Genomic DNA, 21737 nt, shown 5'->3' with positions numbered 1-21737 from the left:
AATAGAACTGAGACAAACTGAGGTGGAACAGCTCCAGAGTCCCTGTTCTTAACTAGCCTAGGCTACTTCTAATATCATGTTATGCTAAGAAGTTCCCTGGATGAGCTAAAAATTGAGACGATGTTAGTGCTTTGGGCTCTCTTTACCTAACATTTCTCTTGAAATTCTCTTAAGTGGTAACATTTACTTTTGGATGCATTCCAGGGGCCTCCATATATTTGTGCAAGAATGCGTCATCCGCATCTGAAGATAAGAGAAGTTGCTCTTTACACCATTGCAAGGATTCCAAATTTAGTGAGTGGTGCTTGGCCATCTAGGGCTTTGTGATTCCTTTATGGGAGTGCAGCAGGTCAAACTTCCATAACCAAAGAGGGCCCATACAATCCAAAAGCGTACACTCAGCCCTTCCATGGCAGGCAAATCAAAATCCCCTGCTGAGTTTAACATTCTTGCTTTGTTCTCTAATCAGCAAAAATTCTTTTCCCCCCAAGTCAGTATTTGTTCATGCGTTTCCAGAGGCCTGGGAGGAAGGATATTATGCAGAGAACACACCCAAGCATATAACTGGATAGATTAAAAGATCCAGATGGACACCCAATGTACTCACATAAATACATAAAAAGCCAAACTAGAGCACTAAGTGGTGGCACTTATTGTAAAATGGTACGGAATAATGCCATTTCTTCTATTTCTAAACCAATTTAGATTTCAGGGCTCATTTGCAGCACTGGTTCTATAGCCATTGGTAACCCGAGGGACTTTTGCATACTCTTCTTCACATATATTAGTCTTTTTTCCTGCTCTTTTTAAAGGCATAAAACTTTTTAATGAACTTATTCTCACATCTTTCCAATGTGGAGCCACCAATTCTTGAGCCCCTCATTGCAAAGCCAGGGGAAACAGAAAAGCCCCAAAGTGATTCTCATCTATTTTGAAAGCTGACCTTGGGGCATGTGTTCATATGAACACCTGGAGGCATTTGGACATTGTTACCCTTACTCACAGAAACCACCTCACAGGTCAAGACAAACATCAAAAGTAATGAAAAAAAAATAAGGCAGCAGCTCAAGTGTTTATTGACTACCAGCTGGGAGCCAGGTATCTCTGCATAAGGTAATGATGATTTTGGGAAGCCTTTGATTTGTGTTCTTTTCACCAAATTAGGGTATTTGAAAATATCACAAATAATTATTTCATCAATGAACCAAAGATGTTAATTCAGTGCCAGGTCTCATTATGAACTAAGACAAAAGATTTGGAGATTTATCCTGAACCTTCAGACACGGGATCTCCATGCTTGCACAGAGGCTTGTCTGGGACAGTTACTCTAATACATGACCCAGAAGCAATAAGGAGATTTTACATAGGAATGTATTTGTAAATATTTTTATAATTTAAAGTATTTTTTTCAGAGTTATTTTGGCAGGAAATCACTATATGCTAAAGTATTCCACATTATGGAAGGTAGAATGGGGACACTGGGAACACCATTGTTTCCATCATCGAGTGGAAAAATGAGAATTCTCAACACTCCAAGTTGAATAGGAATGTAATGCTATAGCTGGAATGTTTTTTTAAAGTGGCTGACATGATTAGAGTATGGAAACTAATACATTAAGGAAACTCCAATAGTCCAATTTGTAGACACAGATGCCTTGATATCCCCATAGAGTATCTTGCATTGTAGGCACTGAATATAGGCTTTTGGAATGATGATTGAATTAAAGTCAAACAACAAAACAAAGACTGACAAAAATCCACACATTTCCAAGCACACTGGGAACCATTTGGATGTGCAAATAGGCTATAATATGAGCAGGTATCAGTTCTCACGTAGCAGAGAGGAGAGAATCAGACTTGACCAGGAAGTCTGGCAATCCGACTTGACCGGGAAGCACATTACATTCGGTAATGTGCCAAGGTAACCTAGCTTTGTTACCCGAGATGAGACCTTTAGCTATGCTAGTGTCCTCGTCTGTAAATGGGTGTCACTTCTTTCAAGCAACAACGGCTTAAAGAGTTGTTGAGGTTTTGAAATTATGTGTGTCATAATTTGTTATTTTTTTGGGGGTCCTAAACAAATATAATGGATGTGTTGATGGTTAAACAAGTGTTTATTTAAAAATATTCCCATGGAACTCTATTCTTTTGAGACAAGATTTAAAAATTAAGGCTATGGGAGGAATGGGGAGGAGCTACACTAGGAGTCAGCGTCTCCAAGTCTCCAATTTTTATCTAGAAGAGATTTGTTTCATATATTTTATATATGCTGCACTTTCACATAGATTTCAGCTAAAAAAATAGTTCTACTGATTAAAAAATATTGAAGACCACTGAATTAATCCTTCTTATTTGGGTTTGGAACCATGAAAATAAGAAACAACCCAAATGTCCATGAAGAAAAGAAAGGATATGCAATGTATAGTATAATCATGTAATAGAATACTACTGAGCATTGAAAAGGAATGAACTACTCATACATGCCGCAATATAGATTCAAAACATTATGTTGAGCTAAAAATAAAAGTCACAAAATAGTACACACAATTTCATTTATATAATGCTAATTATACATTTAGGCATCTCGCTCTAAAGTGCTATTGACCTAAAAGAAGTACAAGAGAACTTTTCTGGAATGATAGAAATGTTATATATCTTGATCTGGCAATTGATTATTAAGATATTTCAAAATGTTCTTGAGCTCTACACTTAATATTTGTGCAATTCACTCTATATAATTACTACCATGATTTGAAAAAGTAGGCTCAACTTATTGGTTTTCTAGTCATCGTATAGAAAATTAATGGAATCAGTTAAGTTCCAGAGAGATACAGAGGGAAACAGTAAAAATGTATCCATCTCTCTCTATGATGAAGTCTATCTCCCCACTTCTAACGCCCTAAACACATACACATAGACACACACAAAATGTACACATCCATACCCACACTTCTTCATTAAGCCTATTTGCTTTCTTGTCCCCTTCCTCTTCTCCGTTTTTGTTCTTTCCAGACTACTAGACTGCTGGATGTTATAAAACTCATTGAATAACACCAATACTTATTTTCAAAGTGATTTTGTGTTTTCCTATCCCATAAGAATCTCTGGTGGATAGAAAGATGCATCAGCATGCAAAACATTCTAGTCCCCAAAACATATTTTCCTAGAAAATTATTTTACTTATAACTTTGATATAGAAATCTATTTATAAACACTCAGAAATGCTTATATATAAAATAATAGTTAACATGTATGGAGCATTTACTATGGGCCAAGTACTAGTCTAAGTAATTTGTATTGATTAACTACTTAATTTTTCCAAGAAAGTTTTAAGGCAAATGTAGATGAGAAACTGAGCCACAAAGAGATTAAGGCGAAACTGAGCCACAAAGAGATTAAGTAACTCACCGAAGGCAGTAGGTGGGGAGCTTCAGTATGAACCCAGGCAGCCTGGCCCCCCACTCAACCACCATGTGTGCAGACAACTATCTCTAAGCAAACAGTGTATTCACTTGCAGCTCTAAGTGCCCTCTGAGAACCTTAGCTTGCAACTGGATATTCTTACTATTGTGTCCTTTCTGGTGACTTTTTTTCAAAAACTTTTCAAACCTATAGTCTCAACTGAATTGGTGTTCTCAGGTGATACTATCATATAAGAGACCAGTAAATTTTCCTGAAAGGCAATGCAGTGATCAACAACAAAATAGAAGGCATTCCTGTGCCTGGACAGGCTGATAGACATAACACCAGTGTTAGTTTAAGCTTCTGAGCAAAGCAAAGGAACCATGACTCCTTAACCAGCTTTGTAGTGCTGAGCCCAGTGTGAGGCACAGAAGGTCAGGTGTTTGATCAATGTGTGATATGTAGAGATCTAAATCACAGCAACTATCTTTATGCCTTGTATGAGATTCCTAGGGTTGTTGTAACAAAGTACTGTGCTACAAACTGGGTGACTCAAAACAACAGTAAGCTATTGTTTTACTGTTCTGAATGAAAGAAGTCTGAAATTAAGGTATCAGGCAGGAGAATAACCTAAGTCTCTAAGGGAGGATCCTTCACTGTATTTTATAAAAATTTTATCTTCAATTGACAATAATTGTATAGATTTATGGGGAACAATATGATGCTTTGATATAGATTTCCATTGTAGAATGATAAAATTGAGCTAATTAACATAGCCATCACCTTAGATACTTACTATTTTTTGTGATGAGAACAATTTAAAATCTATTCCTTTACCAATTCTGAAATATGCCATACATTATTATTAATTATAGTCACCATTCTGTGTAATAGATGGCTAACATTTATTCCCTCTGTCTAACTGAAAATTTTACCCTTTGATCAACATCTCCCCTTTCTCCATCTCTACCTCACCTCCCTAGCCTCTGGTCACCACCATTCTACTCTCTAATTCTATGAGTTCAATTGTTTTAGACTCCACATATAAGTAAGATCATGTGGTATTGGTTTTTCCACACCTGGCTTATTTCACTAGCAGGTTCATCCATTTGTGGCAAATAACAGAATTTTCTTCCTTGTAAAAGGCTGTATTGTATTCCATTGTATATGGAAGCAACCTAAGTGTCCATTGACTAATGAATGGATAAAGGAAATATGTTCTGTGTACACAATGGGATATCCTTCCTTGTCTCTTCAAGTTTCCGGTAGCCCCAAGAGTCACTTGTTTTGCAGCTGCATCGCTTCAGTCTCTGCTTCTGCTGTCATATGGTGCTGTCCCTGTGCATCTGTGTCTTTCCATCTTACGAGGACACGAGACACTTTAGATTAAAAGCTTACCTCAATAAACTTACCTTAACTTGATTATATCTGAAAACGCCTATTTCTTTCTTTCTTTCTTTTTTTTTTTTTTTTTTTTTTTTTTTTGAGAAGGAGTTTCACTCTTGTTGTCCAGGCTGGAGTGCAGTGGCATGATCTCAACTCACTGCAACCTCTGCCTCCCAGGTTCAAGTGATTCTCCTGCCTCAGCCTCCAGAGTAGCTGGGACTACCGGCACTGCCACCACACCCGGCTAATTTTTGTATTTTTATTAGAGATGGGGTTTCACCATGTTGGCCAAGATGTTCTCGGTCTCCTGACCTTGTGATCAGCCCGCCTTGGCCTCCCAAAGTGCTGGGATTACAGGCATGAGCCACCACACCCAGTCACACAGGCCTATTTCTAAATAAGGTCGTATTCACGGGTACTGGGGATTAGGACTTCCACATTGCTTTCTGAGGGACACAATTCAACTCTTAACAAACCTGAACCACTGCAGTCTTACAGTTTTCCCACATACCATTCCTTGGTTATAGTTGCTTTCCCCCAAATTCCATCTTCATCCTTCCTCTCCCAAAGCTCTAATTTGCAAAGGCATCTGAGCCATCCCCAGCAAACCCAGTTTTCTCACTGACACACTGTCATTACTTCACCTCTCTCCTCAGTAGATTAGTCATCTCTGGAAAAAGACTTTAAAAATTAGTTCTCTCTCTTTGCCCTGAAACCAAGTTCATTTTGCTCTCAAAACTCCAGGCTAAACAGGACCTTTGAGATAAATTTTGCATTAGTTTATTTCTACAAATGAATATTCCATAACACAGTATTTAATGTCACTGGCAGCCTCTTACTCATGCAGTTGCCAACAAATTCCCACCAAGTTGATGTCAGAATGTGAAATTAGTGACTAATAAAATGAAACAGACAAAAGGAGAATGCTGAGTTATAGAAGGGATAAGCAGGATATATGAATATCATTAGCTGTTCCTTAAAAAACATTTATGTGATTACATGAATGTGAAAATGCAATGCAGTATTTTAGAATTTCACCAGTCAATGGACTGCTCTGAAACAGATGGACTGTGTGACTGATGATTCAATAATTGCACTCATTAAAAATGTTCATGCTTTTAATTTCTTCACAGCCTTCATTCCCCCAACCCATTCTGTGAAGAGCTGAGGAATGAAATGGTTTTGCCATTGTCAGCAGATAGATAATAATTGAATTTGCTTTGATTTCCTGGGGTGCCTCTGTCCCACCTCTGGGTTCCTGATTGACAGCTCATAAGCCCAGTAAAATATTGGAACCAACCCTAGCTGTCTCAAAGGCAAGAGATATCAGGCGATCATCTTCCGACTGCCTTTGTTATCTCACACAATATCCTACCTCACACATAGATAGAGTGTGGGTTTGTGTCTCCCCATGTTTCTACACCACAAATCTCAGGCATGGAAAATTGAACTGACAGCTTTGAATTCAAGTTCCCTACTTACAGCCAAGAATAAATCAGAGTGTGAATGGGAGGTAGGCGGTGGGTGGGAGGAGTCAACAGCTGCAGCAGTGATGTCAAGATGGGTAACAGAACTCAAATTGAATACCTATGGTTCTTGCCATGTGCCTGTAGAAACCACAACAGCTGTAGAGTGATACAATGGTTTAGAAAGGGCTTAGGACTGGCTGAACTAGCTCAGTAAGAATAAAACTTTTTTTCTCATTGTATTCATTTATCTGTTGCATTCATTCATTAGTCAAAAAGAGCATTGTCCATTAGCAAGAGATTCTGGTCTGACTCATACCACTAACCAGCTGCATATCCTTTACTTCGCTGGCTTCGTTATGCTCAGGCCCCAGCTCTAAAGCTCTAAAGCTCTATGATTATATAAAATATTGGCTGCTTACTCATTGGAAGGTGCAGGTGGCAAAGAAACACTGGCTACCATACTAGTCCTTCTTCAGAAGCCCACATTCTCACTAGGGAGATACGGCATAGTTGCATACACAGTAGAATAACATCCTAGAAACCAGCTGAACTCCCTTACCCAAAGGTGTGACAATGAATGTGTTGATTTCAGGGAAAAGAGATAAAGACCTTGGGGTCAGGGAGGTTTTAGAGTAATGCTCTTTGAAGCAGGGATAGCATTTTGAGAGATAGGGAAGAGGAAAGGGGGCATACTTGGGACAATAGTTTGAATAAATGTTCAGGATTTGGGATGAGTCAGATATCTTAGGATAGATTAATGAGTGGGCAGGTTGACTGTTGCAAAAGTTTCGTGGGGCTAATAGGGCTTGTTATAGAGAAATACCAAGCCCCCAATATAAGAGAGAACTCTAAGCCTCTTCCCCAACTTCCTTAAAATCTCTATTCAGGATTGAAAGGGATTGAGTTCACATAAAGAAAAGTCTTAAATGCCACATAAAAGATTAGAGTCTGTAAGCAAAAGTTGTCATTGAAAGCTTGTGAGAGGAGAGTAACATATGATTAGGGGAAGCATGGGAAGTTTCAGGACAGAGTAGCCTGCAGGATGGATCACAGGAGGTTGGACTAAAGACATAGAGCTTACCTCGGGAAGTCAGTATTATTCTAAGTGAAGTAACTCAGGAATGGAAAACCAAACATTTTATGTTCTCGCTCATAAGTAGAAGCTAAACTATGAGGATGAAAAAGCATAATAATGATACAATGGACTTTGGGGACTCTTGGGGAAAGGGTGGGAAGGGGGTGAAGGATAAAAGACTATAAATTGAGCTCAGTGTATACTGCTTGAATGATGAGTGCACCAAAATCTCACAAATCACCACTAAAGAACTTACTCATGTAACCAAGCACCACCTGTTCCCCATAAACCTATGGAAATAATTTTTTAAAAAAAGAATGGAATCCATAGCCAAATAAATTTACACATGAATAGAATAAAGGTTTTGGGATGATCCTTAGTTTAAAAAAAAAGTCAGGTATGATAAGGACTATAAAAAGAGCAGGGCAGAGGAGAAAGAAATGAATTTGATTCTCCAACAACATTCTCCTATTTGCAACCTTTGCTTTCCCTTTTATATCAAGATTCAAATTTGTCATTATGTGCTCAGTGTCAGTTTACCTTTCTAGACTATCAACTCCCAGAAGGGCACTATTATGTCTGTGTTTTTGGAGATTTTTATCTCCAGTGCCCAGCATGGTGTTTGGCCCAGAGGAAATATTCAAAACATTTGGGGAATAAAGAAATGCAGGTAGAAATGAGCAACAAAATCCCATGAGTCAAAGAATTTTTAACTTGGTAAATGGGAACATGATGACAGGAACAGAAAGAGGTAGAAATAGCAATGTTGGAAGAAAAACGATGCTGGAGTTGAATTTGAAGTGATGTCAGGATATCCATGTGGAAATGTTCAGAAGGTCAGTGGAAATATTGGATTGTTTGCTGAAAAACTGCCAGTGTGTCCTCCACTAATACAGAAAAATTGAGCCGGTTGGCTGAAGTCCTTTGATTTCCAAATTCCATTCAGCAGAGAATACATCTAAGGTCATGGACGTCAGTGTTTTTAATGTACAATAACGAAGAGTCACAGTTACCTTTTTTTCTCCCGATCCTATGTCAGAAATTTAATACGTACTTTCATGCCATTTTTACTTTTAATAGAGACTTTTTGGTAAATTAAAATTTGGGTTTTTCTTTTTAATATATGAAGCTATATCTGGAAAGTCCATTGTAGCAGAAAGTGAAAGAAAATGTATTAAGTTAGAGAATACTTTGTATTTACTAGATATATTAACATCTCCCTTTTTTGGGGGTAGTTTTGTGTCTACCTTTGGATTCCACAAAGAAGATTAATGGTGAGAGAACTGGTATATTTTTTAGATATAGTTTAGTAAACTTTGATGTCACATTGACCTAAACTTGAATTCTGGGTTTCACTACTTCCTACCAAGTTACTTAACCATCCTGGACCTTAGTTTTCTCATCTGTAAACTGGAGTTTCTATTGCCTACCTAACAGATTTTGTGAATTGTAAATACACATTGCTTTGGGTTGGGAGTAGTAGCCCCACACAAAGACTTGTCCACATGTCAGAACCTGGAAATGTGACCTTATTTGGAAAATAAGGTCTTGCAGATGTAAGAATCTCAAAATGAGATTATCCTGATCTATCTGGGTGGGCCATACATCCAGTGACAAGTGTTCTTGTTGACACATGGACACAGAGAGTAGAGGAGAAGGTCATGTGAAGACAGAGGCAGAGATTGGAGAGATTAGGGAGACTGGATTGATGCAGCTGCAGGAAATGCTGACAACCACATGAAGCTGGAAGAAACAAGGAAGGCTTTTCCTCTAGAGCCTCCAGAGGAAGTGCCGTGCTGCCAACACTTTGATTTCGGACTCTGGCCTCCAGATCTGTGAGAGAATAAATGTCTGTTGTTTTAAGCCACTGGTTTGTGGCATTCCCTAGGAAATAAATACACACACTTAACTAGTCACTCAGTAAATTCCAGTACTAGCCTCTCATTCTTATTTAAACCACAACATTCCAAGCCCTCTTGTATGAAAATAAAATAAAATGATGGTTAGAAGCATTCCAGTAGAGTAGAGGAAGAGGCCACATAAGAATGTTTGTGCGTGATACCGGTAACATGAGAAAGTACTTGTGAGACATACGGGGTGCACAAAGAAGAGAGCAATACCAGAGAAAAGAAGATAATGAAAGGGTAAAGCAGAAATCAGAGTATGAAAGAAGGAAAAGCAATGTCACCTCCACCCCAACCCCTGTCCTCCCTGTCTCTTAGGGTCCTTCCTTGGTTGTCACACAATGGAAACTGGAAGGAAATGAGAGAAGTATTAAGGAAAGGAGAACCACAGATATTTCAAACTTGCCCTCATAACATGTCAGAGCTGCTATGCCATTAATCTTCTCAGGGTGGAGAAACTGAGATATGGGGCCATTGTCAAGGACACTTTCATTAGGACCAAGCTCTGTTGGCTTCTAACCTTCAATTCTCAAGATTGTGCAGTTTCTGCTGAAGATCCAACATCTATCACTCATTCTTTCCTCTTTTGCTCGGCTGTCAAATGGAAACTTAACAGAAGGATTAGGTATAATATAAGATACTGCAATAATCACAGCAGTTGCAATCCCTGCCACAGTACAACATTTTTTTTAGTACTTTAGTGATTTGTCATTTCCAAAGAGCATTTATTTAGCAGTAATTTTCTATGTATCAGTGGCCCACATGAAAAAATAAAAATAAAACAAATTGAGGTATAAGACACTTTAAAATATTATTATAAATATTAAAATGCTATGGGGGCATGGTGAGAATGGAAAGAATAAGCTCTACCTGCAGTCCAAACAAATGTATTAATAGAACTCAAATAATGGAGTCTATCAAATACCAAGTGATTGCAGATATTTCTATAATTTCTCCAGCAAACAGTATCTTCTCAGGTCCTTGACAATCACAGACTCTGTCAGTGTCTTGTCCCCCGAGTTTGAGAAGTGGTTCAAATGGGTCAGGACATTTCTATAGAGTCCCAAGAGAAAGAGAATAGTCTGTTGCCAGGTGGTCAATAGTCATCTTGATAAGGTGATACGAAAAGCTGCTACATATATAACGTTGAGTCTTGTTGTTTTGTTTTGTTTGTTTGCTGTTGTAGTCACACTTGGTGACCCAAAAAGTATCTTCTTCCCCCTACACCGCTTGTCCACTGCAGGGAAAAAAAAAGAGACTAGCATTGTGTTTCTGAAGATACTGTAAAGTGTTTAAGCAGAAAACAGTCAGACCTCAGAAGCCTTTAGTGTAGATTTTGTGTCCAGCCTGCTTTTGAATGGACTCATGGATTTCTGCAGTGGCCATGGTAGCCTTGGGCCCAGGACTCTCTCCAATGTCTTGGGACATGTAAGCCCCTGGGGCTTTTCTACAATCTTAACTCAGAGGGAGAAATGTTTTAAAAAAAGACTCTTCTGACCTATCTTGGCAAATGGGAAGCTGAGAACAATCAAGAACTGTGAAATATCCCATGTTGTTGTGAAACAAAATTCTTAGTTTTAATATTGGCCTCAAAGGCAGAAGTAAATGAACATTTGTCTAGTATTGTTCCATAGACTGCTATTTAGTTATACCAGATTCTGTTTGTGAGAAATTTTCAAATAAATTGACTCACTGTTCCCCAGTGGAATAGATCTCCTGTACAGCAGTCTTCCCATCCCACAATATTACAAGGAAGGTGCTGCAAGCACCACCCTCTTCCTGACATTCTGGTGATGAGAGTTAATGACCGCTTATGTGGGACACATGAAATAACAGAGGTTAAAAGTTATCAAAGCATGCCATGCATCTGAACAGATTATGGGAGCTTTGGCAGAGGATGACAGCCCTGATACTCTCCCAGTCACTAGACAAGTGAGCTGTGTCCCTGTGTCAGGATGGGAAAGGCAGATGTCCCCAAGGGTGTGATAGATTAAAGTGGTCCAAGTCACCCTGCTCTTGTTAAAGTGTTTTTCCTAAAAACTTTAAAACATTAAAAAAAAAAAAAAACAAAGAAAAGGAAAAGAAAAGAAAGCGTATATTTCCATGAAAGAGAGAAAGAGCTGAGTGACCTATTTTACCACTAATGTTTCTCCCATGCAAGAGTCCCTATGCTTCCTTTGAAGATCCATGGAGGGTTTGTAGGAGCCCATGTCCCCCCAGACATTGTGGGAAAAGTTCTGTGCATTTTTTTCATAAGACTATTTATAAACTTATTACCACAAAGAGTTGAAGAAGCACTTGGATGGAAGGGATTCATTATCTCTACTCTCTGAGCTGCATTTATTAACACTGGGCCCAAGAGGGATAACTTAGTTCTGTGGCTCAATGTAGAAGTGAAAATGAAATCAGGAATCTCTAGACCAGTAGTCTCAAACCTATTTGGCACCAGGGACCAGTTTCATGGAAGACAATTTTTCTACGGACATTGTGGGTGGGTGGTGGGAGGGGGATCGTTTTAGGATAAAACTGTCCCACCTCAGATCATCAGGCATTAGATTCTCATAAGGAGCATACAAGCTTAGATCCCTCGCATGTGCAGTTCACAATAGGGTTCACACTCCTATGAGAATCTACTGCCACAGCTGATCTCACAGGAGGCAGAGCTCAGTCAGTAATACTCCTTTACCCGCCACTCACCTTCTGCTGTGTGGCCCGGTTCCTAACAGGCCACGGGCCCCTGTCCGTCCATGGCCCAGGGATTCGAGACCCCTACTCTAGACTACCTGTTGAAGTTTACTTTTTGTGTCCTGTGACTCTGTGCTTTCTGGGAGCCATGCATTATGGAAAGTACCTCATGGTGAAAATTGACTCACTGCAAAAACTCACCTCATTGGATATTCATTACAAGCCTGTGAGAAAACTGTTTTTACTCCACAGAAAAATAAACTCAGAACAGAGAGGTTTGGTAACTTACCAGAGGCCACAGAGTCAGGAATGAGCAAGCCCAAAATCCAACCCCAGGTTTGTGAATTCCAAAGCCTGGACTAGTTCTACCAATCCACTCTTCTCAGAGTGCTCATGTGATAGCTTCACAGGTGTCTCCCATTCCTGCTCAAGTGGATTCAGATTCCCCCAATGGAGGGTTTTATAAGTATATATTAGATATTTCTATACTTTTAGTATTCCCTGGTGATTTAGAATCCAGAAAGGAAACATAAATGTATCTGATTAGAAGCAGTGGGTGACTGTGACTATTCTAACACGTGGTCTTATTCACTTCAGCTTAGCTTCAAAGAGGGTACAACTGTGTCTACAGGGTGCAGGTTCTGGTGACAGATTCAGGTGCCTGAGTGTCAGCTCTAGCTCAGTCACTATCTAGCACTGATGCTTTGGGCATGTCACCTTTCCTGTATCTGTGTCATTATCTGCCAAATGGGGGCAATGACCCACTTCCCAGGGCTACAGTGAAAATCAGATAACATAATTAAGAAATACTCCGGCTATAACACTGAAGGTGACGTTGATAAGACATACAAATATTTTACACAAGGTACCTGACAGAGTATTTTTGGTGCTTAATTTCAAAAGAGTGAGCTCCCACATTCCTTTCTGATTTGCGTTTGTCTCCACAGGTCCCATAAGAATTCCATAAGCATGAACTACTGAGGAAACAGTAGATGTATTCAGATCTATGCAGAGGTCATAACACACTCCAACATGCAAACATATGTGTATGGAGGCAGGTCACCATTTAATATCCGTGTTGTGAAAGAATAACTAGAAAATCAAACTGTTGTAGTCTGTTTGGGCTGCTATAGCAAAATATCTTAGAATGGGTAACTTGTTAACAACAGAAATATATTGTTCACAGTTGTGGAAGTCCAAGAGTAAGGTGCTAGCAGATTTGATGTCTGGCAAGGGACTGTTTCTTGCTTCAAAGATGGTGCCTTGTTGCTGGTCCTCATACGGAGGAAGACAGAAAAGCAAAAAGGATGAACTCATTCCCTCTAGCCCTTTTGTAAGGGCACAAATCCCATCCATGAGGGTTGAGCCTTTATGGCCTGCCCAAAGGCCCCACCTTCCAACGACCCCATGTCTTAATACCATCCCCTTGAGGTTTAAGTTCTAAATTATGAATTCTGCAGGGACACATACATGAAAACCATAGCACAAATGAATGATGTTACCAGGTAATGATTTATTGTCAGAACTTACAATTTAATTATGAGGAATAATAGCATGAAAAGTATTCACTGTTACTTGTAAAATTCAAGGCTTGTTACAAAGCAAACAATTTAATAATAGTCATAATCGAAGTAAAAGTCTTTAGAGGGCTACCTCCCAAAATGTGTTCAGCAGAATACTAGTGCAATATTGCAGGCAAATAATTTTGAAACATTTATACTATGGTCATTTCATAAAAATTTAGCACATTAAGACTTTGATTAATCCTTAAATAATTTCATTTAACTATGTTTAAATCAAGATTATTTGTCTCTAGAGTATTTCTTATTTTACTCCATCTGCCCCCTTTTTATGAATTATATATACCTAACATTCCATTGAATACATTTTGGGAAATGCTGATTTGACAATGGAAGAATAAACAGAAATAATCCATACTTTGGCTTACTGGTGTTATGTAACTATGGACATAGTAGAATTCCATTATAAGCTAGTACTTTGTGGGAAACAAAACTACTTTATCAACTTTTGGTGTTGCAGAAGTGGAGATACTCTATACAAAAATATTCTTTGGGTACATATGTCATTTGGTCTCTTTAATGAATATGTAAAGAGCCACAATAAATAGAAAAATGGTGAAAAACTGATGAATTAACAATTAAGGAGTGCAAACACGAATATCATTTAAACATGTCTCATAATAAATACAAATTAAGAATAGCAGGTACGCTTTTCACTTATCAGATTGTTAAAAAATACTATAATAATCTATTGGAAATAGTGTGGAGAAAATGATACTTCCATCCATTGTTGAGGGAAATATAAATTAGCATGATGTCTACAGAGGGTGCAATGGACTGAATGTTTGTGTGCCCTCAAAATTTATATGTTAAAATCCTACTCCCAATGTGGTAATTTTCGGAGGTGAAGCCTTTGGGAAGCAATTTGCTTATGAGCGTGGAGCATTCATGAATGGGATCACTGCTCTTATGGAGAAATGTGAGAGGCCAGGCATGGTGGCTCACACCTGTAATCCAAACACTTTGGGAGGCTGACACGGGAGGATCACTTGAGGCTAGGAGTTTGAGTCCAGCCTGGGAAGCATAGTGAGACCCCTGTCTCTACAAAAAATAAAAAAAAATTAGCTGCGTGTGGTGATGTGAGCCTGTAGTCCCAGCTACTCTGGAGGCCTAGGCCAGAGGGTCACTAGAGCCCAGGAGTTCAAGGCTGCAGTAAGCTATGATTGTGCCAATGCATTCTCACCTGAAGGAAAGAATGAGACTCTGTCTCAAAAAAAAAAAAAAAAAAAAAATAAGAAGACATAAGAGACCTGCTTTTCTCTCTCTCTCCTCCATGTGAGGATGCAATGAGAATGAGAAGTTGGCAGTCCGCAACTTAGGAGAGGGCTCTCAGTAGAACCACACCAAATTCTATGTGTCCTTCAGGCACATATAACTTATTAACGTAACTATCACTCTTAGATTGAATTGGATGTTAGATGTTAGTAATGGATCATTTGGGAGGTTTGAAAATAATGATAAACCATCTTCAATTTAATGTGGGGTTGAGATTTTTCAACAGAGGAACTGCCGAAATAACCAGGCAGAAAATCGAAGCCATTGAAGGCTCTCTTTTCTAGAGCTTGAAAGGATAAAGGGACCTTTCTCAACTGTGACTTTATCCCTCCTTCCCAGATGTTCAGTGGAAGTAAACAACAGTACTGGGTTTTTAAGACGTACTATGAACTGGGAAATGGCAGTCACTGACATTATTTCATTAGGGAAAAGATTACATCATTAGCCCTGGACACCTGAGGGGGAATATTCTCCCTTTTGGTATAAAACTGTTCATTACAGAAGGGAATCTAATGTAAATTCCCAGTAGCCAAATTATATCACTTAAGACAGAAACCTTTCCTTTAGGTGGTCTCACTTTTGTTGCAAACCGAGACAAAAAATTCAATAAGAAACAAATGTCCAGTGGCTTTAGGGTTTGTAATCTTTCAAGACTGGCAGGTCTGCTTGTGTTTGAAGATCAACCTAATGGGTATAAAGGTCACTGTGCTCAAATAGCTATAATTAAGAGAAAGGAAACTGATCTTGTTAGATCACAGGGAAATGGCTAGGCTCTGCAAGATTTCTTTTTTATTCTGTATAATTAAATCTTTCAAGGCAAAGGACAACAAGGTATATGTGGACATATGTGTGCAACAATATTTCTATCGATAACACTGATTCCATTTAGAGACAACCTAAGCCTTATTGGAAATGAGTTCATTTAGTCTAGTTCAGGCAACTTCCAGCCATATCTTAACTGAAATAACACAATATCGGTGGTTTAGCCTGTAAGCTCTTCCCTCCAGTGGATAGTCATATGTTTTTTGTTATTTGTAGTAATTGGCTGAAGCTTATACAGACAGAAAAAGAAAAAGAACAGAGGATGAGTTTATAATTTAACATTACAAACTCATTACTAGATGAAAGCAAATACTAATGTAACTCATTTATAAAGCCAATGATATGACTCAATGAGTAATGAATGAAACAGTTGGATACTCTTTATTTGTCTTCCGTCTGAAATATATAAAGTTTGGTAAAGGACAGATAATGTGGTTCAGTGGAAACACTGTTGGATTTTGTGCCTGTGAGAATGGCTTATTATCCCTATTCTGCCATTTGGTAGCTGAATGACCCTGGGCAATAATTGGATTTTGTTGGCTTCTGTTTGTTCATGACCTAAGAGAGTTGGACTACATGATCCCTAAAATTTGTTCCAGCTATAAAATTCTACGATTCTAATTAAAATTAGCCAATGAAGTTTGCTTGCCAGCAAATCACAGCAAAAAGATGGACATGCTGTTAGAGACTCTTGCTTGAAAGTTGCCGCCTAAGAGAAGTTGTGCAGTAGCTAGTAGCATATTAATCATTTTGTTCTATGAATAAAATTTAGGGTTCTTAACACTAAGAACTGAAAGTTTAGCAAACTGGTATATATAATATTTATAGTTTAAAGTGACAGGAAACTGTCACCAGTATGTCGATGTGAAATTATTTCTGTTAGACCAGGTCTCCTAGTGAAAATAATTCATTTGTTCTTTCGGTCTACACCATTTCCCTCTTAGGCACTACCTCAGAGCCTCCCAGGCTCACCTGTTTCAGAGCTTGTCTTAGGATTCTTGCCAGGTAATTTATGGAGGGAGTACTTTGGGGGTAAAACCTGCAACAGAGTGAAGGAGGCAAGGCAAGTGAAATAGGAAAAGTAGATCTGCTTCTTGAAGAACCTAGGGTAACACATATCCTAATCAAATTTTAAAACTATAACTCAAGCATATGTATGCATTAAAGCATAGCTTTCTCTAGCTCCTCAGTTACCCATTCCAAGAAGAAGACAAAACATTTTGATTTCACACCGTACCCCAGAGCACTTTGTAGTAGCTACTAGAGTTAGACACATGTCTTAAAGAAAGAAGCCTCATGCTTTTTCTGTTGCTAATTAAACTCTGCTAAGAAATGTGAGCTCCCTCTGAATCAATCCAAGACCCCACTCTGTAAATATAAACGAATATATAATTACCAGGTGCTTTTCATTAAGCTAAGAATGATTTAAGGTTTAAAGTCAAAGCCTTTACCTAATAATTCACACAAAACGAGCTTTTTGTGGGGCAGTGTCCACACCAGAAATTCAACTTGCTCATCTGGAAAATAAAGGGTGTAAAAATCCAAAATAGGGGAAATGCAACTCAACCATTGAAATATCATTCCAAGGTTGCAGGGCTATGAGGAGAAAGCCTGCTATCTCTCAGGAAGCTCCAGAGGATACCGTTCTTTGTAACAGCATCTTGGCACTGTCTGGAGACCTGTTCCACAGTCTTACTGGTCCAGACACATACATTGTCAGCACCCTAAAAGTAAGTACATTTCTTAGGAGCAGTTACATTGATGAGCTCCCATGGCCAATATAAAAGAGCAGAATATTCATCGATTCCTGTGCATTGAAAGCCACAGATGGATGACAAGGCTGGAGGCCTCAGGCCTGAACCACCCTCTCCCTGTAACATTTAGGAAGCCGTATGACAATCACAGAGTTGCTTTGTGAGCAAGAAGTAAAGCAAGAGAGCGAATGAAAAGAAACCCTAGCTGACTCTGTTGATACCCTGTGGCATGTCCCCAGGCCTCACTTCTGAATTCTTTGCCCCTATGGTGGGCAGTTTCAGGTACCCCGTGGAATGCTTCCCACTTTAAATGCCTGCTTCTCTCTGTTTCCTTGCTGGAGTGCGTCCTTCCCTAGCAGTATGAGCTTGCTTAGCCACAAGTCAGAACAATTCTGAAGAGCCAAAGAGTTGTTACTGCTGGCCTTGTAATGGGAGTCCATGGAAAAATGCCCCAGTCTCTCTGTCCTGCTGAAGCTCAATTCTAAGATACATTTTATATGGTTTCTCAGAAGGTGCCCAGCCAAGTCGGAACCTCAGTTGTCCACACCGATTACCTATTTATTATTGTACCCTTCATTGGCTTTTCTCCCTGCTAGGGCTGCCAGGTAACCCAGCTCAGTCTGAATTTCAGATAAACAGTGGAAAATTTCTTTAGTATAAGTATTTCTCATGCAGGGTTTGGGACATATTTATACTAAAAACTTACTGGTTTTTTATCAGAATTTTAAATTTACTGGGTTTTCTATATTGTTATTTGCTGAATCTGACAACTGTGTTCTCATTTCCAACTCCCTTACTTCCTGAGATCGCCTCTCAAATAAACTAGTCTCAGGTCCTGTTTTTGGGTGAATTCAAACTAAGACAGAATCCAATTTTTTTTCACATCTCTGAATCAAAGGCTGATAATTCCTCATGCAATATCATTCTCCCCTTTCCACCAGTCAACTCCTAATTTCATTCTGGATGTCTTTGCTACCAGCTAAAGCCCACATTTTCAATCTTAACCTCAGTTAATGACATGTAAACAGAAGTCTTCAGGTAACACTTAAAAGAAGCCAGCTGACTTAGGGAGCTCCTTAGGGAGATATGACCTTTGCCTTTCCTCTTACTGCCTATGTAGAATGTAAATATAATAGCTGGAGGTCCAGCAGCCATCTTAGGCATAAGACTAATTTTAGGATTGAAAGCATGCACTAAGAAGGCTTAATGAAAATACAGGAAACTAAATTCCTGATGATTGTAGAGTTAATAAAATAGCCCAGAACTGCCTACCTCTAAATTTTCTCTACATATGAAGAAAAAGAACTTCCAATTTCTTTGGATTTCTGAAATTGAGTTTCTGTTTCTAATAGTTGCATGTAGTTTCTAACTGATAAAGTCACTGTGGGAACCAGGAATCTTTTCTTTTTTTTTTTCCAACAGGATCAGACTTCTTCATTTAGATGTCATCTTTTCCAGAAGGTCTTTTCTGATTGGCCTATCTAAAATGACACTAAGCATCATTTAATTCATTTCTCTCCATCCTTTGTTCATATACCTACTTCATAATGTCTACTTTGAACATTTGTTGTAGGGCTAAGTAAAGTAACATTTATAATTGCCTGGCACAAAGTAAGCAAATTATAAATGGTATTCACTGTTATGCCCAACTTCAAATGAGAAACAAAAGATCAGGGAGTAAACATCAGGTTACTTTAAGTTCATGGTCACCAGAAAATGACAGTGTTTGCTGCAACGATTCTTTACAGAGGTCAGTGAAAGTATTTGCTGCCTTAGAGTCTTAATCAACAATGGTAGATTTTTCTGCAATGGATTATTTGCACATGAACTTGAAAAGAAGTTGAAACTGTACTGAAATTTAGAAATAAAGGAGCATTATGTATGTCACTTTCAAACCATTCAGTAAAAAATTATAGATTGGGCCAGGTGCAGTGGCTCTCACCCATAATCCCAGTACTTTGGGGGGCCGAGGCAGGTGGATCACGAGGTCGGGAGTTTGAGACCAGTCTGGCCAACATAGTGAAACCCCATCTCTACTAAAAATACAAAAAATTGGCTGGGTGTGGTGATGTGCACCCATAATCCCAGGTACTCGGAGATCTGAGGCAGGAGAATCATGTGAACTGGGAGGTGGAGGTTGCAGTGAGCCGAGATCATACCGCTGCACTCCAGCCTGGGCGACAGAGCAAAACTCTGTATCCAAAAAAAAAAAAAAATTATAGATTGGTAGATTAGATAGATAGATAGATTGACTGATTAATTGATTGAAGCAATGGTAAAACAGTGGGGACAAAATGCTAACTGTACGAGGATCTGGGTGAAGGATAATGAATGTTCCTTGTATTTGTCTTGTAATTTTTCTTTAAGTTTGAAATTGTTTCCAAATACGAAGTTAAAGTAGTGAGGGGCCTTCTAATAATTTGGGAACCACTGATCTAGTTTAGTCCCTAATTTATAGATGAGGAAACTGAAGCCCAAAAGACCTGCTCAAGTACTAATAGCCACGTTTGACTGGGTCTCAAAATACTTAACATTTGCACAAATACACCTTGCAACTCAAAACATAAAAATACTTTTAAGTTTATATAATACATGCACCATCACATCCACAATGCTGTTCCCCTATATTTATGCAAATAATATAGATTTAATTCTATACTTTTAAAATATCGCATTTATTTTGTTCACAAACTTCTGACCGGCTCTGAACTTCCTTATATTTTTCACCTCAAGAGAAGCTTCCTTACTTCTGTTGTGCCCCAGCTATTTATTTTGGTTAAATTAGAACTGTAAAATAACCTTGCCTAAGGATATGTTTATGTTCCACGGGACTGGGGGGTGGATTCTGTACCTCTTGCAGCTGTTTGAAGGGGTAAGTGGGGTGCGGTGGGAGTGAGGAGGGTGGGAGATAACCTTCCACTCTTTCTTCAGGCTTTCCATCTATGTTAAACAGATTTTCTTGCTTCTTTTTTGTCTCTGTTTTTCTGGTGTTTTTAAAAATAGCTTTGAAGGAATGGAAAATTTCTGTGGTAGCTGATAGCAAATACAGAAAAGCTCATTTGCATATAGATATTTCAGCCTGCAACTGCATAATCCCCTGAGAGAGGCCTTGTTTAAATGGGCAGGCAGGCTGGCACAGGGCTGCCCAGTTCCTAATGAAAACTAAATCGAAACTCGGGAAACATTTGCCTTGGAGGTGGCCAGGGTTTTTAGAGTATCAATTTAAATCTGAAAGATGCAGGCAGGCCTGTGCCAAGTTGCCCCTCAGTCTTTAAAAACCTTAAGACAGAAGGTAGAGGAAAAGGGTGAGAAAACAATAAATAATTGGGTAAAACTTGAGCTAACCAATGTGCCTGTTTTACTTAGAAATTGTGCCTGAAGAATTCAAAACACTGAGCAGGTGGGACAGTGAGGAAGAGCAGGGAAGAGAATGTGGAGGCTTCATCTATTCAGGAAAGGCCTTGGAAACAGAAAGGCTGTTTTTCAGGTATCTTGGTGAGCCAACCCTTCTGAGACAACTGGTAATCCATTTATAGGCTAAAGACTTTTCAGATTGAATGTTCCCCTGAACTTGACTGAGGGCTAAGCAGATAAGGACAACTCTGAAAACAAGATAATGTGGAAAGAAAAGAGATTACAAAAAGGTCAAAAGATTAGCTGGGGGATAAGAAGAAGTCAGAGGAAAATAAGGGAAAATGTTAGAAACTGATACCAAGCAAGGCAGATAAATCAAGTTAGGAAGTGAAAGAAGTGAACACAGCAGGAAAATAAGAAATGGGATCAGGGGAATTGGCCACAGGATAAGAGGAATACAAGGACAATTAAAAATAAAAATGCAAGAAAACAAAAGAATTGACAATGTGGATGAAGGAATTATAATAAAAATACCAAACTGAATATCTCTAAGCCTTCTATGTCTGAATCTAATGAGAATTAGTATGTCAAAATTTATTTTCTCCCAGAAGAAGTAGTATGCCTTTGTTATTATTATCAAAAACATTGTTTTCCTTTGATGAAACTCTATTTTATAATGTTTTTGATTCGACATCTGGAATTGAGTATAATATCCTCACTCATTAGCTAAAGCATCACAGGATTTGATCAAGTTTTTGATAAATGAAAATCTTAAAGGAGTCGTTAATGTAAGTGTGAGAAAGATAATACTGTTTCCCCAACACACACACATGCTCACAAACACACACATGCATGCCTGTGCATATCCACACACATGCAAGCTCACTAGATACAAATGAATATTTACTGAGTGCCCGTTATGTTGTAGGTTGATGCTGAAGTGGTGAACTTGACTGACAGTCTTTGTGCTCACACTGTTTACAGTCTAGTGTGACAATAAACAAATAATTAAATATAGTCTTTATAGGAAA

Source organism: Pan paniscus, chromosome 11 (assembly GCF_029289425.2).
Source record: "Pan paniscus chromosome 11, NHGRI_mPanPan1-v2.0_pri, whole genome shotgun sequence".
NCBI classification, from domain to species: Eukaryota; Metazoa; Chordata; class Mammalia; order Primates; family Hominidae; genus Pan; species Pan paniscus.
This window is presented reverse-complemented; position numbering follows the sequence as displayed.